This window comes from Rhea pennata, chromosome 1 (genome assembly GCF_028389875.1).
Source record: "Rhea pennata isolate bPtePen1 chromosome 1, bPtePen1.pri, whole genome shotgun sequence".
In the NCBI taxonomy this organism is placed as follows: domain Eukaryota; kingdom Metazoa; phylum Chordata; class Aves; order Rheiformes; family Rheidae; genus Rhea; species Rhea pennata.
In genome coordinates this window covers 35,928,530-35,945,836 of record NC_084663.1, presented here as the reverse complement: position 1 = coordinate 35,945,836, position 17,307 = coordinate 35,928,530, and positions in this window count along the sequence as shown.

Here is a 17,307-nt window from a genome sequence, read left to right as displayed (position 1 = left end):
CCAGAACACTATTGTTTTAAAATTCATTGCTTGAGAAACACCTGCAGTTATTTTGTTGCTTCGGTAAAGCACTAAATGGTTTCAGGTGCAGAGATGCTCCGTGTTTTACTGTTGGTAGGAGAAGTTATCTGCTAAAAACTGTCTTTCTTCTCTTTTATCTTCTGACAGATGCTTAGAAAATCTGCATTTTTATGTGTCCATCAGGTAAAAAACTGAGAATGCATGAGAGATAGAGATTATTTTGGTAAATTTCAGCAACAATTCCTAGGAATTTTCTGGCTGTTTAAAGGATCCATCATAAAATACTCTTATTCAATTTGCTGGAAGATGTCTCCCAAGGAAGCATCTGTTAAGCTTTCACTTTTTATCTGATGAATGTTGATATTCTCAGTTTTGAGATCAGCTGATCTATGTCAATTTATTCTAAAAGAATGTTACCAGTTTAACTACTGTGAACTGCTAGATTGCTTAATCATCTGTTTTTGAAATCCATACTCACATCAAATGACACCTATGTGCTATAGCTTTGCTGAAACCTTGATTATGTTTATGCAGAAAATCAATGAGGAGTAAAAAGAAATAGAGAAGAGAAGAGAAAGGGATGGATGCTGATAGACATAAAGGATGATAGAAAACTAATGTGGATAACTGCTGGAGACATTTGAAGCAATTAAAGAAATGTCTTCAGTAGAGTGTCATCATGCCCAATGTAAAAGGATGAATGGCTGAACTCCCACCTAAGGCTGGGATTGTATAGTTTAGGAATGAGGATGAAGGGATGTGCCTTTTCCAGTGAGGAGGTAGGACAAAAGCTGGTGGGGACACAGAAGCAAACAGACAATATTTATACATTATGCAGAAGGAGATTATTGTTGGAAGAGGGTGGAGCTGAAGAGAAATAGAAAGGTTAGGAGTTCACACCAGTGCACAGCAGGGCAGGATGAACAAAAACATGGTTCAAAGGATGTTTTTTTCATAGGAATGGAGCTAGGTGGAAACATACTTAATGGGAGAAAGACAAAAGAGTCTTTGATGATTCAGACCATCGACATCTGGAAAACAGCACGCAATCTGGAGTCACCTTGTGCATGTGTGTGGTGATGCAGTTTCCTAATCGGTGAACACAAGCTAATTTTTTCAGTCCCCACATTAGTTAAGTGTATTCTTGGGATGAATTTGGGTATGAAGTAAGACCTGGATTTATTCCCTGCACTCTTTATCAGGTAGCACAGACTCCTAAGCTAGAAGTGTAATCTTTCTGAGCTTTTTGATTAGTTGATGGAGAAAATTAAACATCTCTTAAGATGGACTGTTGGACTGAAAAACCCTCAGGAGATGCCTATTTCCCCTGTAGAAGGTATCTGACCTATGACCATTATGTACCTAAAGGTAGATGTGATAAATCCTAGACAGAATTAGGCTGTAGTCTCCTTCTCATCTGTGACAGAAGCTGAACGAAAGGGTTCACTAAAGGAGAATAGATGTAGCCGGAGGAATCAAATCCTCTCACTCCTGACTAGTTGGTCAGATAGCTATGTGTACTTCTTCGCATGCGTGACCAGCAGGAAGTTCTTGTTGCCTGCCCTGCACAAGTGCTGAGATGCCACAGGTATGAAGGAAACTGTGCTTTGAGCATAGGACGTGAGCTGAACAAGCAGCTACCGTTTGTCTGAAATGAAAACCCCACCGTAACTGGATATTTCTGAGAGTTATGTGACAAATTTTTTAGTTTTCACATACATTAATGAGTACTTAGCTAGCTGGCTTCACACAGAGCTAATCCTGGTTCCAGATGCTAACAGTGCTAGGAGTCAGCTGAATGCAGAACTTATGCAGGCACACTTCAGCAGCTGTGAAGCACATGGCTACTGTGGAGAGAACAGCACGGACACACCTGTGAGAAAGGCATGTATTTTTACTCCTGTCTTGTGACAACTTGTCACATGTAGGAAGTGAAATATTCTTTGGTGAAAGAGGAAGGGGAAATGAATCTCCAAATTAATTACATAACTGGAGATGTATTTTCCCAGAAATATAAAATAAACACTATAATTAGTCATTTCAAAGAACTGTGTCAAACTTTCCCTTTGTGACGGCTGTTGCTGGATTCCTCTACAGCTTTCTCCATTTTATATAGGAGAAACTTTAAAAGGAAGATATTCTTGTGCTCAGTTCTTAATTATGATACCTAAGGCATAGCAGCCTGATGAGGGATTGCTATCTACTGAAAGGAACAGTGGATTCAGCCAATGCTAATGTGGCTGTTCTGATAATTGACATCTTAAATCATATTTCCTATTGCATATTTTTAAATATCTGTTTGGTTCACAATTTTCCTAGTGTTCCATTGATTTAATTACTTTGATTTATGCATGTTTTGATGTCTGATTAGAGCACTCTGTTTAAATACATTTGGTCCTCAAAAGTCCATTAAATGAGACTTCAATCGATTAAATCAAATTTTATTGTACAAGTAACTGCCTTTGTAAATAAAAATAAATATGCAATCATTACATTTAATTACAATTGAAAAATCAAGATAATATGGATCTACTAGATGGCAGACAAAAGCAGTGATACCACTAGAAAAAGACTCTTTGAGTGTTATATTCCTACAGCAATTGAACTGAGTTTGATAATAGGGTTTGTCTTTGTTCTGTGCTAGTAAAGACGACAGAAATAGCAGCCTTAATTTAAGATAACTGATGATGGTGCAGCAAATTGGCTATACATATAACATGGCAGAATCTTCCCTTCAGAATGAGACAGAAAAGGAAACATGCCTTAGTATTAGTGTTTACGGGCTTTAGTTCTATTCCTATTTTGCCAAAGATTTTTATATGGTTTTAGGCTTGTCATCTACACCCATAATTCTAGTATCTAACCCCTTTTTAAAGTAGTATAGAACATTCACTGGCAAGATTAATAGTCTAAAGATTGCAAGATGGTTTAGATACTATGACAGGAGGACACCTTATATATACAAACTCCGTTGATTGAACTAAAGACTGGAAGGAGTGTTATTCAGAGATTTTATTTCTCTGTATGAGTTGCAAGGTCAGTCAGACAGTAGGTTTCATCATTGCATTTCCCATGCATTAGGTCCTGGGTCCAAATTAGAACCAAATTAGATCCAGTGTTTCTCTATTACGTGTCCCTAGAGCTATCATGCCTACTGGGCGTTAGCGACCCATCTCTAGGAGAGGGTGGTCTAGTACTAGCTTCAGTAGATGTGACAGCCCAGACACTGGACACATGCTTTGAATGACTTGTTGAGGTGCCATTTGTATCACAGAAGTATGAAATATTCCTCACTGTCGAATTCCGACTGACATTTGCATTCTAATCATTATGAAGTTTATATTAAAAGTCTGGTTTTTCATTTACTCTGCTGGCATACATTTGGCCTTTTGGTATTACTTTTTATCTAGCATTTTGAATTATCGTGTTCTGTCACTGACCGGGGCATCTCTTAGTGTAGCTGCAACTGTGGTCATGTCCATAACATCACTCCTGGTGACCTAAGCAGCTTCTTTTATGTTATTAGGAAGAAAGGATGGCATATTATTTTCCCCTGTGATAAGTATTAATCACTCCATTGTAAAGCATCTATGGCGTGTGAAGTCGCCTGCTGGTAGTCCTTGTGAGTAGTTTATCACTTTGGCTCCCGCTTTGTTAAATGTCAGAGCTTTCTAAAATAAATTCATCTCTTATTTATAATTGCATATTTGCATATATGACTCCAAGACTGTAAATTCTGCAGGGCAGGAGGGGAAGGTATCAGCTTGTACAGCACCCTACACTTTTTAGTCTGGCTTTGTACTCAGCCTAATGCAGTGAGTCGCAGTTCTGACCAGGGCTGGCTGATGCTGGTAGGCTGTACTAGGAACAGCTGGCATTATTCTAAAACTGAGAGGCTGACGCTGAGGCTGCCTGTTCTCACCTGGATCCAGATCTAACCATGCCCAAAGTTTGACATTATTCACAGGTTTGCACAGCTTGTATTTGATCCTTTTCAGGCTGATTAAAGCCTCAGAGTTTAAATACAAATATGAAATACTGAGCTGTTTATAGACAATAAGTATGGCTATAAGATACTAGGAGACAAATGTGTAAAATGTGCTCAAATTAACTGAAGCAGGAATGTGTTCCATTTAACTGAAGCATTATAAATATAAGTTCATCAAACCTTTATGCAAATATGAAAATAAACTTTTAAAATGGTTATTTTACTTTTTTCACTAACAAGTTCAGAGTTTAGAGTTCATTTGTTATTTTGAATGAAATTGACTGCGACCAGTCAATCTATTAACACTGCAAAGATGCACATAGTGGTGGATCTGTACAACAGAAGTCAGTTAAATTACAATTTCAAGAATCATTCTACAATACAGATTTAAAATTATAAAAGTCTTGGGGCTGTTATCTGATTTGAGCCAATGTGATATACTGTGTTTATAGAAGAATCATCCTTGTCACTACCAATCTTCAGTGATTGATACTGAGATTTTTATTGTAAGTATAAATATATTAACTTTTCACTGATACAACTCTTGTCACTCAGATAGATCTTTTATTGAAGTCAGTAAGATTTTTGTTCGAATAACATCTTTGGAATTGGACTTTGTAACAGAAAGGTTAAACACTTTCAATTTAATTTAGTTAATAACTAAAACAGGTTGCTGTTCTGCTGTAATTTATATTGATTGTACTGTAAGGCTCTTTTTCTTGATTAAGGATCACTATAAATTGTTTACTACTGTAATTTATATGTTGCAAGTGCTATATAGAAGTATGTACCCTATATACTCGAAAAAAATATAATTTAATTTAAGAACTGGTGTAAAATGCAAAAAAAAAAAAAAAATGCAGAACAGTATAAGTGTATGTAATAAAATGTATTACCCAATAGTAATCCAATTTCAGAAACAGGCAATTAATCATAGTAGTTCCATTAGGTATCTACTAGTCTTTGTACACATGATCTGGGACTGATCATGCCATCCACTCATCAGTAGTCATGAGAGAAGAGTAAAAGGATTTTAATGGAAAGATACCTCCCCTTTTCCTTACCTCCCTCCTTTCTATACAAGTTAAGGCAGAGTTTTCATAAAAATGTAAGGACTCCCAGTTCTACTGATACTTTCAGATTAGACTGTGCTGTCTCCCTCCTACTTGTGTCTTTATACTTCTTGCAGCTGTGGGATTTCTGTCTGATTGCAGACCAGTTCAATGCCCTGGAATCCCATGGGAATTGTAGAGAGGACACCTGCAGAAGATTTGGCAAGGAGTCAATGACTGCTAGAGTACGTGGTAGCAGGCCCGGTGTGTGGAACTATGTAGTGACCAAATTCCCATCAGGGCCAGGCATGCATATTCCATTTTGTCAGCAACATCTGACTGCTTCCCAGACAGTATTTTCTCAAGGGTAGCACAGCTGAGATAAGGAAATAATTCTAGTAGCTTTAAGGGGCCCTTAGGAACAAGGAATTGAGTCCCACCCGGGTGTCTGACCCACGCAACCAATCTGTGCCTCCAGCAGCCTCCCATCGGTGACCCCTCCATGTGATTCTTGAGGCTCCCCGTGCAGCCTGTAGTGCAAGTCCTTTATTAAATCTATTTGATTTAACCCCTTATGAACCTTGAATGTCTCTTTCCACCAGTATCCAACCCTCTCTTGTCCGCCTTATGGTCAGAGGGATCTTTAAGGTCTGTGCTGGCATGAGGATGTGTGGCACTATGCCGTGCAGGGTGATGGGCAGCTGAGGGAAGAACTCCTTAAGCTGGTATTGCTGCCAGAACCCTGGTACAATGAAGTTATGCTCTCAGGTTTTGAGGAGCAGTATTTATACTTAATTATCCCCATTGCACTTTCTTTGAGCATTCAGTAATATTATTATTGAATTATTAATAGCATTACTATTTTGGTTGTTCCTCTATATTTGAATAGTCACAGAAAATGGAGAGCCAAACCAAATCTGTTTTAGTTTGTTTCTCAACACGTTCCCACTTGTGATGATAAAAGATTTACTAGGCAATAAAAAAGAAAAGATCAGTGAATGTACAGCTGGTGCACAACATATTAGAGTGAACGTTTTCCAGAGGGATGACTATTTAGCTCTTTTTGAAAGGCTGGTCCTCATTGTTATCAGTCGTTTTTGTAGCTCTTGGACCTTGTCTGTAGTCCAACTGAACATCCAAAAGGACCTGTTATATACACTATTAAAAAAAGAAATAGTTGTAGACTCTGCTATTTTTTTTTCAACTGGCTACTCCACTAAGTTCCACTGGGGTCTATGTGCTTCTGATGTTTTTCTTTTCCAGTTACGGGTTATATGTGGATAGATGAGAAAAATTTTTGTTTGTTGTACATGTTTGTCTGGAATAGTGTAGTGGTAACTGTCTGTAGCCCAGGGCATTTGGCTATTTGATTTGAGAAATCTAAATGAAGGAATAAAATGTTTTAAATAAGCTGGCTGTCAAATCCCTAGCTGCAGCCAGTGTGATATCCAACCGAATAATCTACAGTCCAAAAAAGCCTAAGGAATAAGTGTGTGGCCTAGTATGAGAGAAGAGAAATTAACCATTTGTGATCATTTAAAAAGAAAAATCCATTTGGTTTTGCTCAGGCTGAAATCATAGAGATCACAATTATTTCTCCTAATCCCGTATTGAGCTCAAGAACAGAAATGGGAATTGAGGTGTATTAAAGGCAACTCTACACAGACCCTGTCATTAAGTAGACACTCTAACAGCTACTCCAACTTGCTCTTTGCTTCCTCGGACCCAGTGCACTCACATTTAGCAGAGAATCATGCAGAATCACAGAATGGTTAAGGTTGGAAACAACCTCTGGAGATCGTCTAGTCCAACCACCCTGCTCAAGCAGGGTCACCTAAAGTATGTTAGACAAGATCATGTCCAGACAGCTTTTGAGTATTTCCAAGGATGGAGACTCCACAACCTCGCTGGGCAACCTACTACAGTGCTCTGTCACCCCACACAGGAAAGAAGTATTTCCTCATTTTCAGCCAGAGCTTCCTGCGTTTCAGGTTGTGCCTGTTGACTCTTGTCCTATTGCTTAGCATCTCTGAAAAGAGTCTGGCCCCATCCTCTTTACACCCTCCTTTCAGATCCTTATGCACACTGATAACATCCCCCCTCAGTCTTCTCTTCTCCAGGCTGAACAGTCCCAGCCCGTGCAGCCGTTCCTCATAGGAGAGATGCTCCAGTGCCTTCATCGACTTAGTAGACCTTTGCTGGACGTGCTCCAGTAGCTCCAGGTCTCTGTCCTACTGGGGAGGCTAAAACTGGTCACAGCCCCCCAGATGTTGCCTCACCAGGGCTAAGTAGAGGGACAGGATCACCTCCCTTGACCTGCTGGCAATGCACTTCCTAACGCAACCCGGGATACCATTGGCCTTCTTGGCCACAAGGGCACAGTGCTGGCTCATGGTCAACTTGTTGTCCACGAGGACTCCCGCAGAACGGCTTTCCAGCAGGTCAGCCTCTGCAGTCTGTACTGGTGCCTGGGGTTATTCCTCCCTACGTGCAGGACCCTGCACTTGCCTTTGTTGAACTTCATGAGGTTCCTCTCTGTCCACCTCTCCAGCCTGTCAAGGACCCTCTGAATGGCAGCACAGCCATCTGGTGTGTCGGCCACTCCCCCCAGTTTGGTATTGTCAGCAAACTTGCTGAGGGTGTATTCTGTGCGTTCATCCAGGTCATTGATGTATAAGTAAGTTGAGCAAGACTGGCCCTGGCACTGAGCCCTGGGGGACACTGCTAGCTACAGGCCTCCAACTGGACGCTGCGCTGTCCAACCCTCATATCAACACCTGCAACCTTCTCTGTCCCTGACATTTCTTTTTGGCAAACAAATGATTCTTTTTCACCAAGGGCCAAGGCATTAATTATCCTCATGGACTATTTTCTACCTTTTTGTGATATTCAGAAAGGTTCATTCTTTGGTTTGAATAGCATGATGTAATTTTCTCATTGGCATGGGGAAAAACTTAAGATCCCTGGCTTCAGCACATGTAGGTGAATGAGAAAATACTATGGATCCTAGTCTTTTGACTAATATTGATTTTTCTTAACTTTTGAACAAACATTGGCACTAAATAATTTATATTACAGACCAGTTATTTTCATTTTAAGTGTACCAAAAAGCAAATGTGAGAGAGGTTCACTGCTGATCAGAATACATTCAGTGAAGCATGTGTGGATAAATATGAAAGCTCATAAAAAGGAACCACAAAAAGGCAGAAAGCTAGCTGGATTCTTGGATGCTGAAGAGGATTCAAATCTTCTATCTGTATGTGGTATAAGGTCTTTCTAAGTCCACGTCAAAGAGAATAAACAGCAGTCTTTAGAAAGAACTTTTAATAACTACATGATAGACAGTGAATATACCTTGATGTTGTCCTCCTCTAGCTATTTTCAAAAGGGAAGGTACGTTTTGAAGAACCTGATAATCCCATAGAAATAGATCTTTTCGTCTCGTTTTTGGAATTCAGTAACTATTCACTGGAGACTCACTGTACCATTGATGACATTCAGCAACACAAACGCTTTTTTTTTTTTTTTTTTTTTTTTTTTTTTTTTGTTAATTTGGAGATTTCAAGCACACTGTAATGATGATCCTCTAGTTAGTGTTGTGTGTGGAACAGAACGAGGGACAGCAGGGGTTCCAGCTCATCAGTCTCAAATACATTTCCAACGTCAAACATATATACCATTTCTCAGGTTTTGTTCTTCCAGTAAAAAGTTTCTAAAAGCCCACTGGATATCCCAGGAAGACTCGGTGACTGCAGTAATAAGTTTTTTTTTTTACAATTCTGATATTAAAAGGTAAGGAATATCTTCAATTTTCCTTTCTCATCTGAGATTTCTGTGAAGTTGCACAAGTGTTCAAAATACCTGAGGACAAGATTATAATTTGGACTTTATTGATACCAAATACTTTGAAGTGTCAGTTATGAATAATAATCACAATTTTTATAGAACAATCTTTTATGTTAAGTAACTGAGGGTGTTCTTTTTAATTAAGCAAGAGTATGTAGGATAGAGAAAAAAGTAAGAGCTGAAATAGATTCTGAACTGAAATGAAAATGAAGTATTGGAAAGAAAGAGAGAAAAAAATCGAAAGTGTCTTTCTGCATCTTATTGCATCTCAAGGAAGAAGCAGTAGCCTTGTAGATAGGACTTTGCAGTAGGAAAAATGAAGCTTCAAGTTCCTGTCACAATGACTAAGTTATTATTTGTGCAAAGCACCAACATGAAAAGCTAGGAGAGACTTTTTCCACCATGATTCAGCTTTCTAGACAGACTGATTAAGAAGTGGCTGGTCTAGAAATAGTGAATATCAGAATGACCGACCAGAAATTCTGTTTTGGACCTGAATCCCTCTTTTTCAAAATTGCTAAGTGACCTGCTACTCTCTATGCTGTCTATGCTACTATTATCTACGTTTTCAAAGGAAGTTCTGTTTTTTACTAGTTGATATTTTCCAACACAAACTTTTTTTCTGTGAAGACTAGCTCCCTGTGTTCTGTGAACCCAACTCTAAGCAGTACTATTATAGGTTTGATTCTTCTGTATGGATACTTTCCTCCCGTTTTGAATTTGTAGAATACAGTCTCCTTTGGTTTTGTCTGTTTGTATGTTTTTTCATCCCTGAAAGGATGTGTTGGAGCCTGTCTGTGAGCCTGATAAATGCAATTAGGATTTTCAAAAGGTGTTCTCATAATTTTCAAAGAAGAAAAGTATTTACTGCATGCCTTATAATTTTGTTTCAGTATAATCCCCAGCCAACAAAGCTTTTGACCTTGATTTTCATATCTATTATGCTGCAAGAATTCTTACTTTGTAATATTAAAGGCTTTTCTCTTGCTGTAAGGCAACACTCAACACAAGTGGAAGAGTCAGGGACTGAGTCTGGAACACTGGAATACAGTAATTACATGCCACAAAATTAAATAATGCACTGCTTCATTGAATATGAAGCAGAATATAAAATAGATAATAGGCCTTTTGTGAACATTACACTTTGGAATGAAACTTTTATTTTAATTTTATACTGCAGTTTGGACAAAAAGGAGAAAAAAATCTATGTACAGGATGTGTGTATACTTGTATGTATACAAACATACATATGTATACACATTCATACACATGTATAGTGATTGAAACGGTGAGAAATATTGGCACTTTTCCTGGAAAGGAAGTGAGATGGGATAATAGAACATTAGGATTCTCCCTCCCCCTCATGCTGGTAAAAACATTCACACTATATCTTTACATGAATGTGCAAGGTGTGTGCATATTTCTTCTGTTTCGGGATCTCTGTACATCGGTGTGCATGTAGGACTAAGTATGAATTGATAGATCTATAAAAACAGAAGAAATAGATATGTCTATTTCTGTTCGAACACATGCAGAATACACCCCAAAATAAAGATGCAGGAAGTAAAAAGTATCAATACTGATAAACCCTATTGTTTTGCTCCTCAAAAATTTCTTTTCTGATGTCCTGTTGCACAACAGAAAAATGCCACGATTAGGGCTCCCAGCCAAGCTTGCTTCAGTGCAGCAAAGCTTGACCTTGTTATGTAGGAAATACGTATGAAATTAGAGTTTGCTCATAGAACTGCACAGACCATGTGTCAGTTAAAGTACTCCCAAGCAGAGAGGGAAAGCAGAAAGATGAAGGAAAAGAGGAGAAAAAAGGAAAGAGAAAGGAAGGAAAAGAGTAAAAAAATAAGTGAAAAGAGAGAAGATATAAGAATTTTCATTTGAATGCCACTGGTTGCATTCTCTCTAGTTCTGTGTAGGTTAACTGCACATTGTGCTCTAATTATGTCAGCCTTCTTGACATTTTCCTCTGTCTTTCCAAAGAGTCATTTGCCTCCTGCCAGCTACCATAGGCTTGTACCTAAGGAATCTAATGGCAGTTATTTCTTGTCTGAAAGTCAAGGCCATGTAAGAACCTTTAGGAAAGCTCATTATACTCAGAGTTGCTGGCAGGTTCCTCCAGTATGAAACATTAATACAAGTCTCTTTCATGACTAGTCTCCCTCAGAAATCATGAAAAAAGGACATAATATCCCTGTAATCTTTATTTAGTGCTGGTTAGAGCTGTTACTTGTACTAGTTCTTTGTTCAGAGTCTGGCTGTCGACAATAAATAAATGACTCCCCAAATAGTAAATTGCAGCACTCTTCTGAAGTTTTTGGAGCACAAAAGCAAAGTGATGAATTGGTAGCCCTAGGAGATTTATTCATAAATATTCCCTTCATTTCATTTAAGCCTTTTTTTATCTATTCACTTAGAGGTTTAATAACTTCTTTGGTGAAGCTTTTAAATGGAAGCAAACCATAATGAAATATTCTTTTTAAGAATTACAATTGGTCTTAGCAACTTAATGTCAAAGCGAACAGTAAAAGAAAAGATTCAAACTTCCCTTTTACTGAGAGGAGAAGATGATATTTAGAAATTTCTGCCTGGAATGTTCATTCTTCCATAAAAAAAATAGTAATAATGTTTTTTTCCCAATGCTATAAGTTTAATTGTTACAGAAATATCTATGGATTTGCTGGGGGAAGAGTTGCTTTCCATTTGTTTATATTTGAGGATAAAAAAGAAAAGGAAAACATGATATTCAAAGCCATATATCACAAGTGGCAAAGATAATAGTTTTTAGTAAGTGTATTATTTTTTATGTATAAACGCCTAGACCAGCAGCAACTAAAAAGCCTTTTCTCTCTGAGATATGTCATGTGTCTGAGCTTGCAAGGGAAATAAATTATATAAATATGAATGAAAAATGAAAGTGGAATTAAAATACCTTTGCCAAATTTTCACTACTTAAAATTCCTTTTACTGAGATGTTTTATAATCACAAAGCATAAACCTCGGCAACAAGGCTGTCCAGAGGACAACTGTATTAAGTTTTATTCTGATCTGGGTTCAGGGAATGGTTTAGAAAAGAAGATTTCTTACTAATGAGCTAATTCTTCAAGATGTTAGATACTATATTTAGAAAATGCCATTTGTATCAAAAAAATTAATGGCCAATACAAAAGAGAAAACTGGCCAGACCAGAGATATTTTGCCAGTTCCAGAACTCCTTTGGCAGTCCCTCTGCAGGCCCAATCTCAAGGCAGCTTTGCCATTACTCTTGCTCCTAACCTAAACCTTCACCCTCACCCTCACCCTAATCTGAAATCTAATCTTAACACCAACCCATATCATAGAAAAGTACTGAGTTGCCAAAAAGTAAGACTATAAAAGACAAAAAATTTCCAGGACCAGAAATCTTTTGCCACTTCCAGACTTCCTCTGGCACTCCCTCTGCAAACCCACTCCCCAGGGTGCTCAGCCATTTGATCTCCTAGTCCAACCCCCCCTGCTAAGGAGGTCACCAGGAGAACATTGTCCAGAATTGTGTCCAGACAGGTTTTGAATATCTCCAAGGATGGAGACTCAACAACCACTCCAGGCAACCTGTTCCAGTGTTCTTTTGAACTCTCATAGTAAGAAAGTTTTTTTCTCATGTTCAGTTCTCTTCTTTTATTTCAGTTTGTGACCATTGCCTCTCATCCTATGCTTGGCATCACTGAAGAGAGACTGGCCCCATCCTCTTTACACCCTCCTTTCAGATACTTATGCACATAGTAAGATCCTTCGTTAGTCTTCTCCAGGCTGAAGAGTTCCAGCTCTCGCAGCCATCCCTCATAGGAGAGATGCTCCAGTGCCTTCATCAACTTAGTAGACCTTTGCTGGACTTGCTCCAGTAGCTCCAGGTCTCTCTCCTACTGGGGAGCCCGGAACTGGATGCAGTACTCCAGATGTTGCCTCACCAGGGCTGAGTAGAGGGGCAGGATCACCTCCCCTGACCTGCTGGCAATGCACTTCCTAACGCAACCTGGGATACCATTGGCCTTCTTGGCCACAAGGGCACAGTGCTGGCTCATGGTCAACTTGTTGTCCACCAGGACTAGCAAGTGCTTCTTCGCAGAATGGCTTTCCAGCAGGTCAGCCTCTGCAGTCTGTACTGGTGCCTGGGGTTATTCCTCCCTACGTGCAGGACCCTGCACTTGCCTTTGTTGAACTTCATGAGGTTCCTCTCTGTCCACCTCTCCAGCCTGTCAAGGACCCTCTGAATGGCAGCACAGCCCTCTGGTGTGTCGGCCACTCCTCTCAGTTTGGTATTGTCAGCAAACTTGCTGAGGGTGTATTCTGTGCATTCATCCAGGTCATTGATGCATAAGTTGAGCAAGACTGGCCCCAGTACTGAACCCTGGGGAATGCCACTAACTACAGGCCTCCAACTAGACTCTGTGCCACTGATGACAACCCTCTGACTTCTGCTTTTCAGTCAGTTCTCAATCCACCTCATTGACCACTCACGTAGCCCGCACTTCTTGAGCTTGCCTATGAGGACATTATGGGAGGCAGTGTAAAAAGCCTTGCTACAGTCAAGGTAGATAGCATCCACCACTCTCTCCTCATCTATTCAACTAATCACTCCATCACAGAAGGCTATTAGATTGGTTAAACATTATTTCACTTTTGTAAATCCATGCTGACTACTCCTGAGCACCTTTTGCTTCATATGTTTAGAGATGACATCTAGGATGAGCTATTCCATCACCTTTCCAGGGATGGAGGTGAGACTGATTGGCCTGTAGTTTCCTGGGTCCTCCTTCTTGCCCTTTTTGAAGACTGGAGTGACATCAGCCTTCTTTCAGTTCTCAACTACCTCTCCTTTTCTCCATGTCCTTTTAAAGATAATTGAGAGTGACCCAGCAGTGATGTCTGCCAGATCCCTTAGCACTCGTGAGTGCATGACATCAGGGACCATGGAGTTGTGGATGTCCAGTTTGCCTAAATGATCTTTAACTGAATTCTCCTTGACCAAAGGAAAGTCTTCCTTTCTTTAGCCTTTCTCTGTGGTCTCTAGGGTCTGGGATTCCTGAGATCTGGCCTTAGCAGTAAAGACTGAAGGGCTAAAAACATTAACGTTAAACATCCAATTAAACATTCAATATCAATTCAACCAAACATTCAATAAAAATTCAATTAAACATTCAATATTAATTCAATCAAATATTAAACATCCAATATTTCTGTCTTCTCTGTATCGCTAGTCACCAGGGCTCCTCCCCATTCAGCAGCAGACCCACATTTTCCCTAGTCTTCCTCTTGCTACTGATGTATTTGAAGAAGCCCTTCTTGTTCTTGACATCTTTTGGCAGATTCAATTCCAAATGGGCCTTAGCCTTCCTCATTGCATCCCTGCATACTCTGACAACATTCCTATATTCCTCCCAAGTGACCCGTCACCTCTTCCACATTCTTCTTTTGTTTGAGTTTTGCCAGGAGCTCTTTGTTGATCCATGCAGATCTCCTGATCCCTTTGCTGGACTTCTTATTCATAGGGATGCACTGCTTTTAGCTTTGTGGAAGTGATCCTTGAATATTAACCGGCTCTCTTGGATCCACCTTCCTTCTAGTGCCCTAGCCCTAGAGATTCCTCCAAATAGTTCCATGAAGAGGCCAAAGTGTGTTCTCCTGAAGTCTAAGGTTGTTATCCCACTTATTGGCTTGCTTTCTCTGCACAGGATCCTGAACTCCACCATCTCATGGTCACTGCAGCCAAGGCTGCCCCCAGCCTTCACATCTCCTATGAGTCCTTCTTTGTCCTTAATACAAGGTCCAGCAATAATAGTCAATAAGGAGAGATATGCACCCAGTGAAAATTTCAACCCACTTATCTTAAATACCCACTTTAGAATATGATGATATTGAAGACACAATGATCTAAGTTTTAGAGACGTAAAATGTAGTTGGATTAACCAGAGCCACAGTCAACAGAGAGTTCCCAGGCAACATGAGATTAAACCAGATTTGTTTTATTCATGAATTTAATTTTGTTTCACTATAAAGCCTATAAATTACTATATAACATGCAAGATCATCTGTAATTAAGTTCCCTTTCAAGTTATCCAAGAAAAATCTTAGGCAGAAGGTGAGACTCATGTTGAAGGCCTCATTTCTGGACCTATTTCATTAACTAATTTATTTGTTTCAATTCTTTACTCATTTTTTTAATAAAATAAAACTTCATTTAGATCATACCTTTAAGCAATAAGCTCGCTGACGTGAATATAAATATTAAACTACATTAAGTTACTTTGCAGTAATATCAATTTTCTCACACTGGTATGGATCATATTATCACTGTTAAAAGTTTCAGTCCCATTTTTATTAATGGCTAAAATAGAAGAAAAGAAGACAAAGTTTTTAAATACCTGTGCTTGTCATTTGTGTGTCTCAGTTCTGTTTCTCACTAACAGCACATGAGGTTCTTCCACACAGTAGACTTGTGTGCTTATACTCTTTACAGCAGCCAAAATGTCTTGTTGAGGTTTTTGTTGGGTTTATAACTATACAATTGAGCTACTCTCTCTATTTACGTCCTTGCAACCCCAGCTCACAGAACAGAAAAAGGGAATGGAAACAGATGGGAAGTTTTCAGAACTCCTTAGCTCCTGGCTGAAGACCTTTTAGAGTTTTCCACACTGAATTCAATCAGTTCTCATTTGCACTTAACTCATCCTCTTGAATTTAAAAGATGGAAAAGAGAATGCATGATTGGTGGACTAGTGATGTATGTAGGCATCACAGAACAGCTCCATCTGCTGAAGATGCACTGACACAAAATCAAACAACACCTAAATTGCATTTAGCTCTCTTGTATTTCTTTAGGTTATCACAGGTTTCTCAGAGAATATGTCCTATATATAATATTTGCTTACAACCACCAGCAGGCACACAACTTTTCTTCACAAGAGTAATAAACAAGATAAAGATAAATGATGAGGCAGAGCCAAAGAAAATAATAACACTGCAAAATGCTTAATTATATACATATTTATCTAACTTAAGTCGTTATTAAATGGAAAAAAATTTCTTCTCCAAATTCAGTCCCATAAAAATGCCCGTAGGAATGGCCCCACTGAGGCATTGAAAATCTTCCATGAAAATTTGGTGAAGATTGTAGAAATGGTCGTCACTATCTCTGATTGAATATACATTTGGTCAGCTGTAAAGATGTCAAAAAAAGATTGCTTTCTTTTATCCCAGAAGTGCAGATTATAACAATAAATATTGAGAAATCCAGAGCTGGACACTTTCACAAAAGAACTGACATATTTCAGTTCTACTAACTCATTACCACTTTCAAATAGCAGTTCTTCAAGGCCAAATATATTTAATAGTCTTTTATTATTTTGAGTACTTTTTTTCATCTGAGTTTACAGTTAGGTTTTGGATTAGGAGTTAGCGCATGACTCCCTGCTGCAGGGACAGAAGCACCTGTCTGCTGACCTGATCTCTTATCTAGAGAGGTTTGTTGCCTACCAGGGGCTCAAATCTGAGATGTCAAGGAAAGACTGCCGAAGATTGTCTGTGTCCAACTATTATCCTCTGCTGCTCTTTCACACCAGCACCAATGATAATGCCAAGGGCAACTTGGAAAGTATCAAACGGAATTTCAGAGCTCTTGGGACAATGGTTGGGATCTGGGGGCCCAGGCTGTTTTCTCCCTGATCCTATCAGTGAGGGGAAGGATAGGAGGAGCAGAAGGATCCTGCAGATAAATAACTGACTATGCCACCGGTGTAGGCAATAGAGTTTTGGTTTCTATGACTGTTTGAAGATTGACACCTGATTGGGAAAGATGAGATCCCCCTCACTAATTATAGGTAAGGATTAAAAGGTGGACTAACATGCACGATGCTGTTGTATGTGTTTGCTAAAGGCAACCTGATCAAGATGAGAAAGGAGATGAGGCTTTCTACAGACAGTTGGAAATAGCCTCACAATAACAGGCTCTGGTTCTCGTGGGGGACTTTAGCCACCCTGATATCTGATGGAGGAAAAACATAGCAAGGTATAAGCAATCCAGGAGATTCCTGGAAAGCACTGATATCTTCATGACACAAATGATGGAGGGACCAACAAGAAGAGGTGTGTTGCTGGACCTAGTTCTAACAAAAAAGGAAGGGCTGGTTGGAGATGTGAAAGCTGGGGGCAGCACTGGCTGCAGTAACTGTGAGATGGTGGAGTTTCAGATCTCGCAAGGAGGACACAACCCTTGTGTTCAGGAGAGTGGATTTTGGCCTCTTCAAGGACCTTTTTGGAAGAGTCCCATGGGTGGAAAATCAATATTAGTCGAAAGACTAGGATCCATAGTATTTTCTCATTCACCTACATGTGCTGAAGCCAGGGATCTTAAGT